General features: G+C 45.7%; 18 non-coding genes and 3 pseudogenes across 18 annotated transcripts; all 21 read right to left on the bottom strand.

Moving 5' to 3' along the window:
• Positions 1-1,268: 1,268 nt before the first annotated feature.
• Positions 1,269-1,387, bottom strand: LOC142999961 (5S ribosomal RNA; annotated as a pseudogene).
• Positions 1,388-1,850: 463 nt separating this feature from the next.
• LOC142999815 (5S ribosomal RNA) lies at positions 1,851-1,969 on the bottom strand. The gene has a single exon (XR_012963486.1). It is a non-coding gene; the product is annotated as a 5S ribosomal RNA (ribosomal RNA).
• A 245-nt stretch (positions 1,970-2,214) lies between these two features.
• Positions 2,215-2,333, bottom strand: LOC142999724 (5S ribosomal RNA). Its single transcript, XR_012963398.1, has one exon. It is a non-coding gene; the product is annotated as a 5S ribosomal RNA (ribosomal RNA).
• Positions 2,334-2,578: 245 nt separating this feature from the next.
• LOC142999838 (5S ribosomal RNA) lies at positions 2,579-2,697 on the bottom strand. The gene has a single exon (XR_012963509.1). It is a non-coding gene; the product is annotated as a 5S ribosomal RNA (ribosomal RNA).
• Positions 2,698-3,158: 461 nt separating this feature from the next.
• On the bottom strand, positions 3,159-3,277 carry LOC142999665 (5S ribosomal RNA). Its single transcript, XR_012963342.1, has one exon. It is a non-coding gene; the product is annotated as a 5S ribosomal RNA (ribosomal RNA).
• A 463-nt stretch (positions 3,278-3,740) lies between these two features.
• On the bottom strand, positions 3,741-3,859 carry LOC142999940 (5S ribosomal RNA). The gene has a single exon (XR_012963566.1). It is a non-coding gene; the product is annotated as a 5S ribosomal RNA (ribosomal RNA).
• A 245-nt stretch (positions 3,860-4,104) lies between these two features.
• On the bottom strand, positions 4,105-4,223 carry LOC142999876 (5S ribosomal RNA). The gene has a single exon (XR_012963546.1). It is a non-coding gene; the product is annotated as a 5S ribosomal RNA (ribosomal RNA).
• A 471-nt stretch (positions 4,224-4,694) lies between these two features.
• On the bottom strand, positions 4,695-4,813 carry LOC142999929 (5S ribosomal RNA). Its single transcript, XR_012963565.1, has one exon. It is a non-coding gene; the product is annotated as a 5S ribosomal RNA (ribosomal RNA).
• Positions 4,814-5,058: 245 nt separating this feature from the next.
• Positions 5,059-5,177, bottom strand: LOC142999818 (5S ribosomal RNA). The gene has a single exon (XR_012963489.1). It is a non-coding gene; the product is annotated as a 5S ribosomal RNA (ribosomal RNA).
• Positions 5,178-5,640: 463 nt separating this feature from the next.
• Positions 5,641-5,759, bottom strand: LOC142999901 (5S ribosomal RNA; annotated as a pseudogene).
• A 245-nt stretch (positions 5,760-6,004) lies between these two features.
• On the bottom strand, positions 6,005-6,123 carry LOC142999871 (5S ribosomal RNA). Its single transcript, XR_012963541.1, has one exon. It is a non-coding gene; the product is annotated as a 5S ribosomal RNA (ribosomal RNA).
• Positions 6,124-6,368: 245 nt separating this feature from the next.
• LOC142999710 (5S ribosomal RNA) lies at positions 6,369-6,487 on the bottom strand. The gene has a single exon (XR_012963384.1). It is a non-coding gene; the product is annotated as a 5S ribosomal RNA (ribosomal RNA).
• A 460-nt stretch (positions 6,488-6,947) lies between these two features.
• On the bottom strand, positions 6,948-7,066 carry LOC142999869 (5S ribosomal RNA). Its single transcript, XR_012963539.1, has one exon. It is a non-coding gene; the product is annotated as a 5S ribosomal RNA (ribosomal RNA).
• Positions 7,067-7,311: 245 nt separating this feature from the next.
• Positions 7,312-7,430, bottom strand: LOC142999747 (5S ribosomal RNA). The gene has a single exon (XR_012963421.1). It is a non-coding gene; the product is annotated as a 5S ribosomal RNA (ribosomal RNA).
• Positions 7,431-14,634: 7,204 nt separating this feature from the next.
• On the bottom strand, positions 14,635-14,753 carry LOC142999757 (5S ribosomal RNA). The gene has a single exon (XR_012963430.1). It is a non-coding gene; the product is annotated as a 5S ribosomal RNA (ribosomal RNA).
• Positions 14,754-14,998: 245 nt separating this feature from the next.
• LOC142999663 (5S ribosomal RNA) lies at positions 14,999-15,117 on the bottom strand. The gene has a single exon (XR_012963340.1). It is a non-coding gene; the product is annotated as a 5S ribosomal RNA (ribosomal RNA).
• Positions 15,118-15,356: 239 nt separating this feature from the next.
• Positions 15,357-15,475, bottom strand: LOC142999943 (5S ribosomal RNA; annotated as a pseudogene).
• Positions 15,476-15,932: 457 nt separating this feature from the next.
• LOC142999813 (5S ribosomal RNA) lies at positions 15,933-16,051 on the bottom strand. Its single transcript, XR_012963484.1, has one exon. It is a non-coding gene; the product is annotated as a 5S ribosomal RNA (ribosomal RNA).
• A 245-nt stretch (positions 16,052-16,296) lies between these two features.
• LOC142999723 (5S ribosomal RNA) lies at positions 16,297-16,415 on the bottom strand. The gene has a single exon (XR_012963397.1). It is a non-coding gene; the product is annotated as a 5S ribosomal RNA (ribosomal RNA).
• A 245-nt stretch (positions 16,416-16,660) lies between these two features.
• LOC142999788 (5S ribosomal RNA) lies at positions 16,661-16,779 on the bottom strand. Its single transcript, XR_012963460.1, has one exon. It is a non-coding gene; the product is annotated as a 5S ribosomal RNA (ribosomal RNA).
• Positions 16,780-17,590: 811 nt separating this feature from the next.
• On the bottom strand, positions 17,591-17,709 carry LOC142999697 (5S ribosomal RNA). Its single transcript, XR_012963371.1, has one exon. It is a non-coding gene; the product is annotated as a 5S ribosomal RNA (ribosomal RNA).
• Position 17,710: the final 1 nt, after the last annotated feature.

Below are 17,710 nucleotides of genomic sequence, written 5' to 3'. Positions count from 1 at the left end.
TCAGGATATGACCAGTCTGTATGCACTGTCTGCACACTTTCACCTGTTTGTCGTGCAAAACTCTGAAGAACTCTGCTCCAAAAGCCGTCTCAAACTTGGTCGAATATGGAAGTGATTGGACCGTCTCCGTGAATTTAACTTTCACGTATCTTGTTCCGTCAGCAATTCTAGTTCCCGGCCACATTCTCCTGATGATCGGGGATACTGCACTCACTCCCCAGCTGTTCAGCTTGCCCAGAATGACGCTGTCCGTGATATACGCCGGCAGCCCCAGAAACGAGACCACCAGCTCATCATTACATAACTCCTTGGACATGATCGCGGTCTGTCCAATTTTTATGCCGTCCAATAGTCTTTCTTTCCCCTTCGGGTGATTCATTGTGATCTCATATTTATTTCTGCCCGTGTACCGGCAGGCGAAGTGTCTTGTATTGCCTGGATCAGCTCCATTGCGGTCACTTTATCTTCTCCAATCAGCTCCAGCGCGAGCGTTAAATTTTGCTGAAACTCTTCAGCTTTATCCTTAATAATCCGTATCTCTTCCTCTCTGATGATTTCTCTCTCCTGCCCTCTTCCTCCTTCCGCATTTTCGGCTACGTCAGGAGCTGTCACCGCACGTGTGTCCTCCATTTCTCCCGTCATATTCTGACCGTCCACGGTCCTGTACGCCCGATCGTCTTTCACCATCGGCTCGTTTGCCTCGGCCGTCCGGTCCGGGCCCGGTGCAGCGACTCTGGCTCCCTTTCCTCTGGTTCTCACCATACTTGGAGCACAGTATAAACTATTTTCCATCAGGAAAACACAAACCAAACAAACAAATAACTTAAAGTGTCCCCCAGACAGTCAAAACTGCTGGGGGTGGCTCCAAAAACCGAGCTATCAAAGAAACGAAAAATCTGGGCTTAAAGAAACGCCACAGTTTAAACTCAAAATCAAAATTGCCGCACAGGATCAGTCAAAATACACGCACGCCTGGAGCTCACACACACCTCCTCTTACTTCCGTGTTCAGAGTGGTATGGCCGTAAACGAGGAGCGCAGCCACACAGAGGCTCTTTATAGGTGAGACAGACCCAGTTCAAGTCACCGTGTACACATGACTACACTCAAGTTCATGTATATCACAATTTACATGATGCCTTCATCAGAAGAACACTAACATTTCTGATAAGATAAGATACAACTTTATTCTCCCGAGGGAAATTGCGTGTTCACAGAGGGAGTGAAACGAGGAGGACCAGGTGATGCCTGCGGCTCAGAGGGCCAAAATGCTTACTGCACCGGGTATTCCCAGGCTGTCTCCCATCCAAGTACTAACCTGGCCCGACGCTGATTAGCTTCCGAGATCAGACGAGATCGGGCGTGTTCAGAGTGGTATGTCCGTAAATGAGGAGAGCAGCCACACAGAGGCTCTTTATAGGTGAGACAGACCCAGTTCAAGTCACCGTGTACACATGACTACACTCAAGTTCATGTATATCACCATTTACATGATGCCTTCATCAGAAACACACATTTCTGGATAATAAAGTCTTACCTAATGAAACTGATAATCATCACATAGAACATACAGAGGGACCACTTACATCTCTGACGCTCACTTTTATCCTCATCATCATCATCATCATCATCATCATCATCGTCACACAGTGGCTCCTGTACTTTACTCCCCATGTGCATTCAATCATCTCATATTATGCCCATGTGCAATACTCATTTTCTGAATGTATGCTTTCATATAAGATAAGATAAGATACAACTTTATTCTCCCGAGGGACATTGGTTGTTGACAAAGGGAGTGAAACATGAGGGAGGAGGACCAGGTGAGGCCTGCTGCTCAGAGGGCCAAAATGCTTACGGCAGCGGGTATTCCCAGGCGGTCTCCCATCCAAGTACTAACCTGGCCCGACGCTGCTTAGCTTCCGAGATCAGACGAGATCAGGCGTGTTCAGAGTGGTATGGCCGTAAACGAGGAGAGCAGCCACACAGAGGCTCTTTATAGGTGAGACAGACCCAGTTCAAGTCACCGTGTACGCATGACTACACTCAAGTTCATGTATATCACAATTTACATGATGCCTTCATCAGAAGAACACTAACATTTCAGATAAGATAAGATACAACTTTATTCTCCCGAGGGAAATTGCGTGTTGACAGAGGGAGTGAAACATGAGGGAGGAGGACCAGGTGAGGCCTGCTGCTCAGAGGGCCAAAATGCTTACGGCACCGGGTATTCCCAGGCGGTCTCCCATCCAAGTACTAACCTGGCCCGACGCTGATTAGCTTCCGAGATCAGACGAGACCGGGCGTGTTCAGAGTGGTATGGCCGTAAACGAGGAGAGCAGCCACACAGAGGCTCTTTATAGGTGAGACAGACCCAGTTCAAGTCACCGTGTACACATGACTACACTCAAGTTCATGTATATCACAATTTACATGATGCCTTCATCAGAAGAGCACTAACATTTCTGATAAGATAAGATACAACTTTATTCTCCCGAGGGAAATTGCGTGTTCTCAGAGGGAGTGAAACATGAGGGAGGAGGACCAGGTGAGGCCTGCTGCTCAGAGGGCCAAAATGCTTACTGCACCAGGTATTCCCAGGCGGTCTCCCATCCAAGTGCTAACCTGGCCCGACGCTGCTTAGCTTCCGAGATCAGACGAGATCGGGCGTGTTCAGAGTGGTATGGCCGTAAACGAGGAGAGCAGCCACACAGAGGCTCTTTATAGGTGAGACAGACCCAGTTCAAGTCACCGTGTACACATGACTACACTCAAGTTCATGTATATCACAATTTACATGATGCCTTCATCAGAAACACACATTTCTGGATAATGAAGTCTTACCTAATGAAACTGATAATCATCACATAGAACATAAAGAGGGACCACTAACATCTCTGACGCTCACTTTCATCATCATCATCATCATCATCATCATCATCATCGTCACACAGTGGCTCGTGTACTTCACTTCTCATGTGCATTCAATCATCTCATATTATGCCCATGTGCCATACTCATTTTCTGAATGTATGCTTTCATATAAGATAAGATAAGATACAACTTTATTCTCCCGAGGGAAATTGCGTGTTCACAGAGGGAGTGAAACATGAGGGAGGAGGACCATGGTGAGGCCTGCTGGTCAGAGGGCCAAAATGCTTACGGCACCGGGTATTCCCAGGCGGTCTCCCATCCAAGTACTAACCTGGCCCGACGCTGATTAGCTTCCGAGATCAGACGAGATCGGGCGTGTTCAGAGTGGTATGGCCGTAAACGAGGAGAGCAGCCACACAGAGGCTCTTTATAGGTGAGACAGACCCAGTTCAAGTCACCGTGTACACATGACTACACTCAAGTTCATGTATATCACAATTTACATGATGCCTTCATCAGAAACACACATTTCTGGATAATAAAGTCTTACCTAATGAAACTGATAATCATCACATAGAACATACAGAGGGACCACTTACATCTCTGACGCTCACTTTTATCCTCATCATCATCATCATCATCATCATCATCATCGTCACACAGTGGCTCCTGTACTTCACTCCCCATGTGCATTCAATCATCTCATATTATGCCCATGTGCAATACTCAATTTCTGAATGTATGCTTTCATATAAGATAAGATAAGATACCGCTTTATTCTGCCGAGGGACATTGGTTGTTCACAGAGGGAGTGAAACATGAGGGAGGAGGACCAGGTGAGGCCTGCTGCTCAGAGGGCCAAAATGCTTACGGCACCGGGTATTCCCAGGCGGTCTCCCATCCAAGTACTAACCTGGCCCGACGCTGCTTAGCTTCCGAGATCAGACGAGATCAGGCGTGTTCAGAGTGGTATGGCCGTAAACAATGAGAGCAGCCACACAGAGGCTCTTTATAGGTGAGACAGACCCAGTTCAAGTCACCGTGTACACATGACTACACTCAAGTTCATGTATATCACAATTTACATGATGCCTTCATCAGAAGAACACTAACATTTCAGATAAGATAAGATACAACTTTATTCTCCCGAGGGAAATTGCGTGTTGACAGAGGGAGTGAAACATGAGGGAGGAAGACCAGGTGAGGCCTGCTGCTCAGAGGGCCAAAATGCTTACTGCACCGGGTATTCCCAGGCGGTCTCCCATCCAAGTACTAACCTGGCCCGACACCGCTTAGCTTCCCAGATCAGACGAGATCGGGCGTGTTCAGAGTGGTATGGCCGTAAACGAGGAGAGCAGCCACACAGAGGCTCTTTATAGGTGAGACAGACCCAGTTCAAGTCACCGTGTACACATGACTACACTCAAGTTCATGTATATCACAATTTACATGATGCCTTCATCAGAAACACACATTTCTGGATAATGAAGTCTTACCTAATGAAACTGATAATCATCACATAGAACATAAAGAGGGACCACTAACATCTCTGACGCTCACTTTATTCATCATCATCATCATCATCATCATCATCATCATCATCATCATCGTCACACAGTGGCTCGTGTACTTCACTTCTCATGTGCATTCAATCATCTCATATTATGCCCATGTGCAATACTCATTTTCTGAATGTATGCTTTCATATAAGATAAGATAAGATTCACTTTATTCTCCCGAGGGACATTGGTTGTTCACAGAGGGAGTGAAACATGAGGGAGGAGGACCAGGTGAGGCCTGCTGCTCAGAGGGCCAAAATGCTTACGGCACCGGGTATTCCCAGGCGGTCTCCCATCCAAGTACTAACCTGGCCCGACGCTGCTTAGCTTCCGAGATCAGACGAGATCAGGCGTGTTCAGAGTGGTATGGCCGTAAACAATGAGAGCAGCCACACAGAGGCTCTTTATAGGTGAGACAGACCCAGTTCAAGTCACCGTGTACACATGACTACACTCAAGTTCATGTATATCACAATTTACATGATGCCTTCATCAGAAGAACACTAACATTTCAGATAAGATAAGATACAACTTTATTCTCCCGAGGGAAATTGCGTGTTGACAGAGGGAGTGAAACATGAGGGAGGAAGACCAGGTGAGGCCTGCTGCTCAGAGGGCCAAAATGCTTACGGCACCGGGTATTCCCAGGCGGTCTCCCATCCAAGTACTAACCTGGCCCGACACAGCTTAGCTTCCCAGATCAGACGAGATCGGGCGTGTTCAGAGTGGTATGGCCGTAAACGAGGAGAGCAGCCACACAGAGGCTCTTTATAGGTGAGACAGACCCAGTTCAAGTCACCGTGTACACATGACTACACTCAAGATCATGTATATCACAATTTACATGATGCCTTCATCAGAAACACACATTTCTGGATAATGAAGTCTTACCTAATGAAACTGATAATCATCACATAGAACATAAAGAGGGACCACTAACATCTCTGACGCTCACTTTCATCATCATCATCATCATCATCATCATCATCATCATCGTCACACAGTGGCTCGTGTACTTCACTTCTCATGTGCATTCAATCATCTCATATTATGCCCATGTGCCATACTCATTTTCTGAATGTATGCTTTCATATAAGATAAGATAAGATACAACTTTATTCTCCCGAGGGACATTGGGTGTTGAGAGAGGGAGTGAAACATGAGGGAGGAGGACCAGGTGAGGCCTGCTGCTCAGAGGGCCAAAATGCTTACGGCACCTGGTATTCCTAGGCGGTCTCTCATCCAAGTACGAACCTGGCCCGACGCTGCTTAGCTTCCGAGATCAGACGAGATCAGGCATGTTCAGAGTGGTATGGCCGTAAACGAGGAGAGCAGCCACACAGAGGCTCTTTATAGGTGAGACAGACCCAGTTCAAGTCACCGTGTACGCATGACTACACTCAAGTTCATGTATATCCCAATTTACATGATGCCTTCATCAGAAAAACACTTACATTTCAGATAAGATAAGATACAACTTTATTCTCCCGAGGGAAATTGCGTGTTGACAGAGGGAGTGAAACATGAGGGAGGAGGACCAGGTGAGGCCTGCTGCTCAGAGGGCCAAAATGCTTACGGCACCTGGTATTCCTAGGCGGTCCCCTATCCAAGTACGAACCTGGCCCGACGCTGCTTAGCTTCCGAGATCAGACGAGATCAGGCGTGTTCAGAGTGGTATGGCCGTAAACGAGGAGAGCAGCCACACAGAGGCTCTTTATAGGTGAGACAGACCCAGTTCAAGTCACCGTGTACACATGACTACACTCAAGTTCATGTATATCCCAATTTACATGATGCCTTCATCAGAAAAACACTAACATTTCAGATAAGATACGATACAACTTTATTCTCCCGAGGGAAATTGCGTGTTCACAGAGGGAGTGAAACATGAGGGAGGAGGACCAGGTGAGGCCTGCTGCTCAGGGGGCCAAAATGCTTACTGCACCGGGTATTCCCAGGCGGTCTCCCATCCAAGTACTAACCTGGCCCGACGCTGCTTAGCTTCCGAGATCAGACGAGATCGGGCGTGTTCAGAGTGGTATGGCCGTAAACGAGGAGAGCAGCCACACAGAGGCTCTTTATAGGTGAGACAGACCCAGTTCAAGTCACCGTGTACACATGACTACACTCAAGTTCATGTATATCACAATTTACATGATGCCTTCATCAGAAACACACATTTCTGGATAATGAAGTCTTACCTAATGAAACTGATAATCATCACATAGAACATAAAGAGGGACCACTAACATCTCTGACGCTCACTTTCATCATCATCATCATCATCATCATCATCATCATCGTCACACAGTGGCTCGTGTACTTCACTTCTCATGTGCATTCAATCATCTCATATTATGCCCATGTGCCATACTCATTTTCTGAATGTATGCTTTCATATAAGATAAGATAAGATACAACTTTATTCTCCCGAGGGACATTGGGTGTTGACAGAGGGAGTGAAACATGAGGGAGGAGGACCAGGTGAGGCCTGCTGCTCAGAGGGCCAAAATGCTTACGGCACCTGGTATTCCTAGGCGGTCCCCTATCCAAGTACGAACCTGGCCCGACGCTGCTTAGCTTCCGAGATCAGACGAGATCAGGCGTGTTCAGAGTGGTATGGCCGTAAACGAGGAGAGCAGCCACACAGAGGCTCTTTATAGGTGAGACAGACCCAGTTCAAGTCACCGTGTACGCATGACTACACTCAAGTTCATGTATATCCCAATTTACATGATGCCTTCATCAGAAAAACACTAACATTTCAGATAAGATAAGATACAACTTTATTCTCCCGAGGGAAATTGCGTGTTCACAGAGGGAGTGAAACATGAGGGAGGAGGACCAGGTGAGGCCTGCTGGTCAGAGGGCCAAAATGCTGACGGCACCGGGTATTCCCAGGCGGTCTCCCATCCAAGTACTAACCTGGCCCGACGCTGATTAGCTTCCGAGATCAGACGAGATCGGGCGTGTTCAGAGTGGTATGGCCGTAAACGAGGAGAGCAGCCACACAGAGGCTCTTTATAGGTGAGACAGACCCAGTTCAAGTCACCGTGTACACATGACTACACTCAAGTTCATGTATATCACAATTTACATGATGCCTTCATCAGAAACACACATTTCTGGATAATAAAGTCTTACCTAATGAAACTGATAATCATCACATAGAACATAAAGAGGGACCACTAACATCTCTGACGCTCACTTTCATCATCATCATCATCATCATCATCATCATCATCGTCACACAGTGGCTCGTGTACTTCACTTCTCATGTGCATTCAATCATCTCATATTATGCCCATGTGCCATACTCATTTTCTGAATGTATGCTTTCATATAAGATAAGATAAGATACACTTTTATTCTCCCGAGGGACATTGGGTGTTGACAGAGGGAGTGAAACATGAGGGAGGAGGACCAGGTGAGGCCTGCTGCTCAGAGGGCCAAAATGCTTACGGCACCGGGTATTCCTAGGCGGTCTCTCATCCAAGTACAAACCTGGCCCGACGCTGCTTAGCTTCCGAGATCAGACGAGATCAGGCGTGTTTTTTTTTTTTTCTTTTATTATCAAAAAAATAAATATTTTTACAAATACGTTTTACACAAGTAAATACAAGTCATTTCAAATCAAATCAAATTATTTCCAACAATCCATAACACCATTCATCACATCTTTTTTTTTTTTCTTTTTTTTTCCTTCACCCATCACCCCTCACCCTTGACCTATTGACATTTGCACCCCACCCTGATTTCCACACACAAATAGACAGTTATCTTCCAGCACCTTTTGTTTGAAAGTCTTGTCCCCACCATCCCACAGCAGACTCACATTCCTTTTCATAAAGTTACAGAAAAATCTCCAGATGTTCACTTTTTTGTCCTCGAAATGTGAATAGTTTCTCCGAAGTCTGATGACATGTTTGGCATAACTCAGAATGTAATTGATAAGCCATTTGTTCACCCCTGCTTTCCTTTCCTTATACCCAAATAGAAAAAACCTCTCCCATTTTTCCTTTTCCGTGATTGTGACTCTACATTTTTGAAAGCATTGGTCCAGTTTCTCAAAAAACACTTTTAACTCCTTACATTCAAAAATAAAGTGCCTAAATGTCTCCACTTCCACCTCACATATATCACAAACCTTGCTGTTGAGTCTATTTATCTGGTTTAGCACCAAATTGACAAATATTCTATTGTGTCTGAGCCTGAAATTTGTATCAAAGCACTCTGATGAAATGAACTTCACATTTAGATCTGACCAAATGTGCTCCCTCTGAAGCCCATGGAACTGCCTTAGCCATACTTCCTCAGCTGCCGCTTTCTTCTTTTCCTTTCCCAAAAACACTCTATATAGTATCTTGGAGTTAACTGATCGTATGTCATGCTCTTTCCCTCCTTGGATGAGGGAGAAACTGACCAACTCCAGAGCCTTCTCTGCCCTCCTCCCCTTCACCAGCGCCACCCAGCTACGAGGTAACCCCTCTAAAATTCTCTGGCATAGTCTTTTGATCTCTATTGGTCTCACTTTCCCTAATCTTCCCCTGACCTCCTGGATTACTTCCTCCTGCAGAAATCCACCACCTCTTTGGATAAAGTGCTTCACCTGATTTAAACCTAGTTCCTCCAAGTACCTCCCTGAAAATACCTTCCCCTGACACCTTATTGCCGGATTTCTGAAAACTGGTTGGTGTAACACCTGCTCCGCAGTCTCACATCTAAACTTTAAATCCCCCAGTAAAATATTCCACGCTTCAAGTATTTCCCCTGTAAATGCATTAACCTGTGCTCTTTCCCTTTGCTCCGTTTCCCTACATAGATTAAACACTCCTCTATTATCCCACCCCTGTAGGCAAGAGTCGAGGCACTTCTGCCACGCGTAAATCTTTGCGTTTCCCATAAATTTCCCTAACAGTCGAATCCGTGCACTAAGCTTTTTACTTTTCAGGTCCACCAATTTCAAACCGCCCTCCTTCTGCCCATTGATGAGCACCTTCCTGGCTATCAAATGCTGTTTTTTATTCCAGATGAAAGCACTCATCATGTCATTCAGCTTTCCTATTACCCTGTCCGGCATTTCACAGACTCTTAGCGCATACTGACACTTGGACAGGAGGAGGGCGTTAGTTACTATCACTTTACCCCTTAGATTCAATTTCCTCCCGGACCAGAAATCCAATCGCATTTTGATTTTTCCCTCTATTTCACCCCACGTTTGTTTTGTTGCTGCATCTCGATTCTTACCTACGTATACACCCAAAACCTTCACCATTTCATTTCTCTTTACAAAATTCCATTTATTTACACAATCGAAACCATCACCAAAGCCCATTAGCTCGGTTTTTTCCGCATTGATTTTGGCCCCAGATGCCCTCTCATAGCACTCTACATGCTGCAGCACCCTGTCTACACTCCTCTCATCCCTAACCGTAATACTTATGTCACCTGCGTACTGGTAGATTTTCGTGTCCGTTTTATCTTCCATTTCAATCCCCAAAATCCCTGGGTCCCTCCTAATGAGGGCAGACAAGGGTTCTGCCGCTATGGAGTATAACATAGCTGAAAGCGGGCATCCTTGCCTGATTGACCTCTCCAGAGCGAAGCTCTCAGTTAACCTCCCGTTTATTTTCACCCTACTGATGGCATTCCTATATATTAACCTAATCCATTTAGTGAAACCTTCCCCGAAACCCATCTTTCCCAGTGTTTTAAACAAAAAATCATGATCCACCCTATCAAACGCCTTCTCTAAATCAACCCCTATGTACAGCCCTCCCTTCTGATTCATTTTGTCAAAGATGTCCTGGATCGATAAGATGATGTCACTAATGTCTCTCCCTACCACACCATAACACTGACAGGGATTCACCACTGTGCCTATCACCTCCTTCAATCTGTTTGCCAGGATTTTAGCCAGTATTTTATAATCTGTATTTAGCAGACTAATTGGCCTATAATTCCCCAAATCCCCTTTGTCACCCTTATTCTTATACACCACTCGGATTAGCCCCATGAAGAAGTCCCCAGATGCTTTCCCCTCCCGCTCCATGCATTGAAAGATTCTCAGGAGAATTGGCTTTATCACCTGTTTAAAGGTGATGTAAAATTCCCCCGATAACCCATCCAGCCCTGGACTTTTGTTCTTATTCAAACCATTTATTGCTCTTTCCAATTCTTCCTCTGTTATGTTTTTATCACAGTCTGCTCTGTCCTCTTCCCCTAATTTTTTTTCTATCCCTTCAAAAACACTGTGGTCTGTAGAGTTTACCTCCATCTTTGAAAAAAGTTTTTTAAAATGTTTATGAGCCACCTCCAGCATTTCCCCTGTCTTCTCCATTGTCTTACCCTCTTCATTTTTCAGGTTTTGCAGATGAGCTTTCTTTTGCTGTCTTTTTTCAAGCCCTAAAAAGAAACTTGTATTCTTTTCCCCTTCTAAAATATCCTTCATCCTTGATCTGATAGCTGCCCCTCTGCTCCGTTTCTTCTCAAGCTCATCTAATTGTTTTCTCAGCATGAGATATTTTAGATTGTTGAAGTTTTCCTCTGCAATCGACCTTTCCAGCTCTTTATTAATCTGGTCTCTTAAACTATACTCAGTCCTTCTTTCCTTCTCCATTTTATTTTTACAATAGTTTATTGTCACTTTTTTGATGTGCAATTTCACCTCCTCCCACCACTCCCCCATATTTATACAACCCTCACCCTGCAGTTCTCTTTTTCTTTCTTTCGGTAGATTTTCAACTTTCTCCCTATATTTTCCATCCAGCAAAACACTGTTATTTAAACACCATAACCCTCCACCTTTGTGCTCTTTCTCCCCCAGCTCCACCCATAACCTTGCATGATCGCTAAACCCTGTGAACTCATACCAGCATTTTGAAATCTTTTTTTCCAGCCCAGATGCTAATAGACATAAGTCAATCCTGGACTGTTTAAGTTTCCCCAGAACCGTCTGTCGTCTGGAAAAGCCCCTTTCTCCCATATTGCGCACCCTCCACAGATCTACCAGGTTGAAATAGTCAAAAAGCTCATTTAGCGATTTCCTACTTATATCACTTTTGTATGTATTGTTGCTTGATATATCCAACCTCGTAAGTGCACAGTTAAAATCCCCCACTACACAAATGTTCCCTCCCAAATGCGGTTTTAGTTGATCAAAGAAAATTCCACGCTTGTTGTCCTCATTCGGTGCATAAATATTCAAAAGTTTGTAAAGCACATTCCTGTAAATAAATTCAATACCGATCACCCTTCCCTCATCATCCTTCACTATTTCCTTAACATTTTGGATCTTATCTCCTTTCGCAAAAATAGCGACTCCGGCTCGTCCATTTACACCGTTGTTTGCCCACACTTTTCCAGCCCATGTATCCCTCAGATAGCTTCTCCACTCCCTTGTCCACCTAGTCTCTTGTACACAGAGGATGTCAAAAGTATCCACCCTTAAAACATCTCTCATCTTGTTAATACATCTTAAGCCGTTTGTGTTTTGCGATAGTATTTTTAACATTGTAAATACATAGAGATAAATCAGGCCCATCATCTTTATGCTACAGTTCACGTCTTACTTTTTCCTCTTTTTGATCCCCTTGTCTTCAGCATCCATTGCAGTCTTCTCTTCCCCAGCTCCTGGCTGTTTCCGAGGTCCATATCAGACTCCGAGTTCCCCGACTCTTGAGACCCCGTCAAGCATATCTCTGAGTCTGATTCTGGGGGCCGCTGAAGTTGAACAATTTTCACCTTCCTCTCCTTTCTCTCCGATGTATCCACACTCTGCCCCTCTGCTGCGTCTCCATGTCCCGGCACCTCAGCTGTCGATCCTCTCACCTCCATTCCTTGCTCTCCGTCCGACTCCAGTATGTCTCTTCCTTTCTCCGCTTCCCCCTCCGCACGATCCTTCTCGGTCTCCTCCCTCTCAGAGATATTCTCTCTCGATTCTTCCTGCTCCTCACGTTGCTTTCCTCCCGTCCCTGGAGCATGATCAACGTCCTCACAAACACATCTGCTGCTCTCCTTTTTGCAGCTCTGGCATTTGTTCCCTCTGCCCATGCACTCCCTTGCATAGTGCCCCTGCTCTCCACATTTTCTACAAAGGAAATCTGGACAGTCCCTCAGGATATGACCAGTCTGTATGCACTGTCTGCACACTTTCACCTGTTTGTCGTGCAAAACTCTGAAGAACTCTGCTCCAAAAGCCGTCTCAAACTTGGTCGAATATGGAAGTGATTGGACCGTCTCCGTGAATTTAACTTTCACGTATCTTGTTCCGTCAGCAATTCTAGTTCCCGGCCACATTCTCCTGATGATCGGGGATACTGCACTCACTCCCCAGCTGTTCAGCTTGCCCAGAATGACGCTGTCCGTGATATACGCCGGCAGCCCCAGAAACGAGACCACCAGCTCATCATTACATAACTCCTTGGATATGATCGCGGTCTGTCCAATTTTTATGCCGTCCAATAGTCTTTCTTTCCCCTTCGGGTGATTCATTGTGATCTCATATTTATTTCTGCCCGTGTACCGGCAGGCGATGATTTTCCCACAAGTGTCTTGTATTGCCTGGATCAGCTCCATTGCGGTCACTTTATCTTCTCCAATCAGCTCCAGCGCGAGCGTTAAATTTTGCTGAAACTCTTCAGCTTTATCCTTAATAATCCGTATCTCTCCTCTCTGATGATTTCTCTCTCCTGCCCTCTTCCTCCTTCCGCATTTTCGGCTACGTCAGGAGCTGTCACCGCACGTGTGTCCTCCATTTCTCCCGTCATATTCTGACCGTCCACGGTCCTGTACGCCCGATCGTCTTTCACCATCGGCTCGTTTGCCTCGGCCGTCCGGTCCGGGCCCGGTGCAGCGACTCTGGCTCCCTTTCCTCTGGTTCTCACCATACTTGGAGCACAGTATAAACTATTTTCCATCAGGAAAACACAAACCAAACAAACAAATAACTTAAAGTGTCCCCCAGACAGTCAAAACTGCTGGGGGTGGCTCCAAAAACCGAGCTATCAAAGAAACGAAAAATCTGGGCTTAAAGAAACGCCACAGTTTAAACTCAAAATCAAAATTGCCGCACAGGATCAGTCAAAATACACGCACGCCTGGAGCTCACACACACCTCCTCTTACTTCCGTGTTCAGAGTGGTATGGCCGTAAACGAGGAGCGCAGCCACACAGAGGCTCTTTATAGGTGAGACAGACCCAGTTCAAGTCACCGTGTACACATGACTACACTCAAGTTCATGTATATCACAATTTACATGATGCCTTCATCAGAAGAACACAGAAGCCTCTATCTCCTTCCTTTTCACAGATATGGGCTTTTCAAGTTTTCTCTAGTTTCAAGAATCGATGACCCGCGGGTCAACATTTTTAGAAAATTTTCAATATTCCCCAATTTGCCCCAAATTTACACAAATTGATGGCATTTCTGTCTGGATGCTGCATCTGAAATTTTAGCTCTCTATCTCCTTCCTTGTCACAGATATGGGCTTTTAAAGTTTTCTCCAGTTTCAAAAATCGATGACCCGGGTGTCAACTTTTTTCCAAAATTTTCAATATTCCCCAATTTGCCCCAATTTACACACATTGATGGCATTTCTGCCTGGATGCTGCGTCTGAAATTTTAGCTCTCTATCTCCTTCCTTGTCACAGATATGGGCTTTTGAAGTATCTCCAGTTTCAAAAATCGATGACCACATTTTTAGAAAATTTTCAATATTCCCCAATTTGCCCCAAATTTACACACATTGATGGCATTTCTGCCTGGATGCTGCGTCTGCAATTTTAGCTCTCTATCTCCTTCCTTGTCACAGATATTGGCTTTTAAAGTTTTCTCCAGTTTCAAAAATTGATGACCCGGGTCAACATTTTTAGAAAATTTTCAATATTCCCCAATTTACCCCAAATTTACACACATTGATGGCATTTCTGCCTGGATGCTGCGCACTTTCATCATCATCATCATCATCATCATCATCATCATCATCATCGTCACACAGTGGCTCGTGTACTTCACTTCTCATGTGCATTCAATCTTCTCATATTATGCCCATGTGCAATACTCATTTTCTGAATGTATGCTTTCATATAAGATAAGATAAGATACAACTTTATTCTCCCGAGGGAAATTGCGTGTTGACAGAGGGAGTGTAACATGAGGGAGGAGGACCAGGTGAGGCCTGCTGCTCAGAGGGCCAAAATGCTTACGGCACCGGGTATTCCCAAGCGGTCTCCCATCTAAGTACTAACCTGGCCCGACGCTGATTAGCTTCCGAGATCAGAAGAGATCGGGCGTGTTCAGAGTGGTATGGCCGTAAACGAGGAGAGCAGCCACACAGAGGCTCTTTATAGGTGAGACAGACCCAGTTCAAGTCACCGTGTACGCATGACTACACTCAAGTTCATGTATATCCCAATTTACATGATGCCTTCATCAGAAAAACACTAACATTTCAGATAAGATAAGATACAACTTTATTCTCCCGAGGGAAATTCCGTGTTCACAGAGGGAGTGAAACATGAGGGAGGAGGACCAGGTGAGGCCTGCTGCTCAGAGGGCCAAAATGCTTACGGCACCGGGTATTCCCAGGCGGTCTCCCATCCAAGTACTAACCTGGCCCGACGCTGATTAGCTTCCGAGATCAGACGAGATCGGGCGTGTTCAGAGTGGTATGGCCGTAAACGAGGAGAGCAGCCACACAGAGGCTCTTTATAGGTGAGACAGACCCAGTTCAAGTCACCGTGTACACATGACTACACTCAAGTTCATGTATATCACAATTTACATGATGCCTTCATCAGAAGAACACTAACATTTCTGATAAGATAAGATACAACTTTATTCTCCCGAGGGAAATTGCGTGTTCACAGAGGGAGTGAAACGAGGAGGACCAGGTGAGGCCTGCGGCTCAGAGGGCCAAAATGCTTACTGCACCGGGTATTCCCAGGCTGTCTCCCATCCAAGTACTAACCTGGCCCGACGCTGATTAGCTTCCGAGATCAGACGAGATCGGGCGTGTTCAGAGTGGTATGTCCGTAAACGAGGAGAGCAGCCACACAGAGGCTCTTTATAGGTGAGACAGACCCAGTTCAAGTCACCGTGTACACATGACTACACTCAAGTTCATGTATATCACAATTTACATGATGCCTTCATCAGAAACACACATTTCTGGATAATAAAGTCTTACCTAATGAAACTGATAATCATCACATAGAACATACAGAGGGACCACTTACATCTCTGACGCTCACTTTTATCCTCATCATCATCATCATCATCATCATCGTCACACAGTGGCTCCTGTACTTTACTCCCCATGTGCATTCAATCATCTCATATTATGCCCATGTGCAATACTCATTTTCTGAATGTATGCTTTCATATAAGATAAGATAAGATACAACTTTATTCTCCCGAGGGACATTGGTTGTTGACAAAGGGAGTGAAACATGAGGGAGGAGGACCAGGTGAGGCCTGCTGCTCAGAGGGCCAAAATGCTTACGGCAGCGGGTATTCCCAGGCGGTCTCCCATCCAAGTACTAACCTGGCCCGACGCTGCTTAGCTTCCGAGATCAGACGAGATCAGGCGTGTTCAGAGTGGTATGGCCGTAAACGAGGAGAGCAGCCACACAGAGGCTCTTTATAGGTGAGACAGACCCAGTTCAAGTCACCGTGTACGCATGACTACACTCAAGTTCATGTATATCACAATTTACATGATGCCTTCATCAGAAGAACACTAACATTTCAGATAAGATAAGATACAACTTTATTCTCCCGAGGGAAATTGCGTGTTGACAGAGGGAGTGAAACATGAGGGAGGAGGACCAGGTGAGGCCTGCTGCTCAGAGGGCCAAAATGCTTACGGCACCGGGTATTCCCAGGCGGTCTCCCATCCAAGTACTAACCTGGCCCGACGCTGATTAGCTTCCGAGATCAGACGAGACCGGGCGTGTTCAGAGTGGTATGGCCGTAAACGAGGAGAGCAGCCACACAGAGGCTCTTTATAGGTGAGACAGACCCAGTTCAAGTCACCGTGTACACATGACTACACTCAAGTTCATGTATATCACAATTTACATGATGCCTTCATCAGAAGAACACTAACATTTCAGATAAGATAAGATACAACTTTATTCTCCCGAGGGAAATTGCGTGTTGACAGAGGGAGTGAAACATGAGGGAGGAAGACCAGGTGAGGCCTGCTGCTCAGAGGGCCAAAATGCTTACGGCACCGGGTATTCCCAGGCGGTCTCCCATCCAAGTACTTACCTGGCCCGACGCTGCTTAGCTTCCCAGATCAGACGAGATCGGGCGTGTTCAGAGTGGTATGGCCGTAAACGAGGAGAGCAGCCACACAGAGGCTCTTTATAGGTGAGACAGACCCAGTTCAAGTCACCGTGTACACATGACTACACTCAAGTTCATGTATATCACGATTTACATGATGCCTTCATCAGAAGAACACTAACATTTCAGAAAAGATAAGATACAACTTTATTCTCCCGAGGGAAATTGCGTGTTGACAGAGGGAGTGAAACATGAGGGAGGAGGACCAGGTGAGGCCTGCTGCTCAGAGGGCCAAAATGCTTACGGCACCGGGTATTCCCAGGCGGTCTCCCATCCAAGTACTAACCTGGCCCGACGCTGCTTAGCATCCGAGATTGTGCGTGTTCAGAGTGGTACGGCCTTAAACGAGGAGAGCAGCCACACAGAGGCTCTTTATAGGTGAGACAGACCCAGTTCAAGTCACCGTGTACACATGACTACACTCAAGTTCATGTATATCACAATTTACATGATGCCTTCATCAGAAACACACATTTCTGGATAATGAAGTCTTACCTAATGTAACTGATAATCATCACATAGAACATAAAGAGGGACCACTAACATCTCTGACCCCCACTTTCATCATCATCATCATCATCATCATCATCATCATCACACAGTGGCTCGTGTACTTCACTTCTCATGTGCATTCAATCTTCTCATATTATGCCCATGTGCAATACTCATTTTCTGAATGTATGCTTTCATATAGGATAAGATAAGATACCACTTTATTCTCCCGAGGGACATTGGTTGTTCACAGAGGGAGTGAAACATGAGGGAGGAGGACCAGGTGAGGCCTGCTGCTCAGAGGGCCAAAATGCTTACGGCACCGGGTATTCCCAGGCGGTCTCCCATCCAAGTACTAACCTGGCCCGACGCTGCTTAGCTTCGGAGATCAGACGAGATCAGGCGTGTTCAGAGTGGTATGGCCGTAAACG

The sequence above is a fragment of the Genypterus blacodes genome, unplaced genomic scaffold (assembly GCF_046128005.1).
Source record: "Genypterus blacodes isolate CSIRO-AG114 ecotype Tasmania unplaced genomic scaffold, CSIRO-AGI_Gbla_v1 ptg000044l_1, whole genome shotgun sequence".
In the NCBI taxonomy this organism is placed as follows: domain Eukaryota; kingdom Metazoa; phylum Chordata; class Actinopteri; order Ophidiiformes; family Ophidiidae; genus Genypterus; species Genypterus blacodes.
This window is presented reverse-complemented; position numbering and strand designations above follow the sequence as displayed.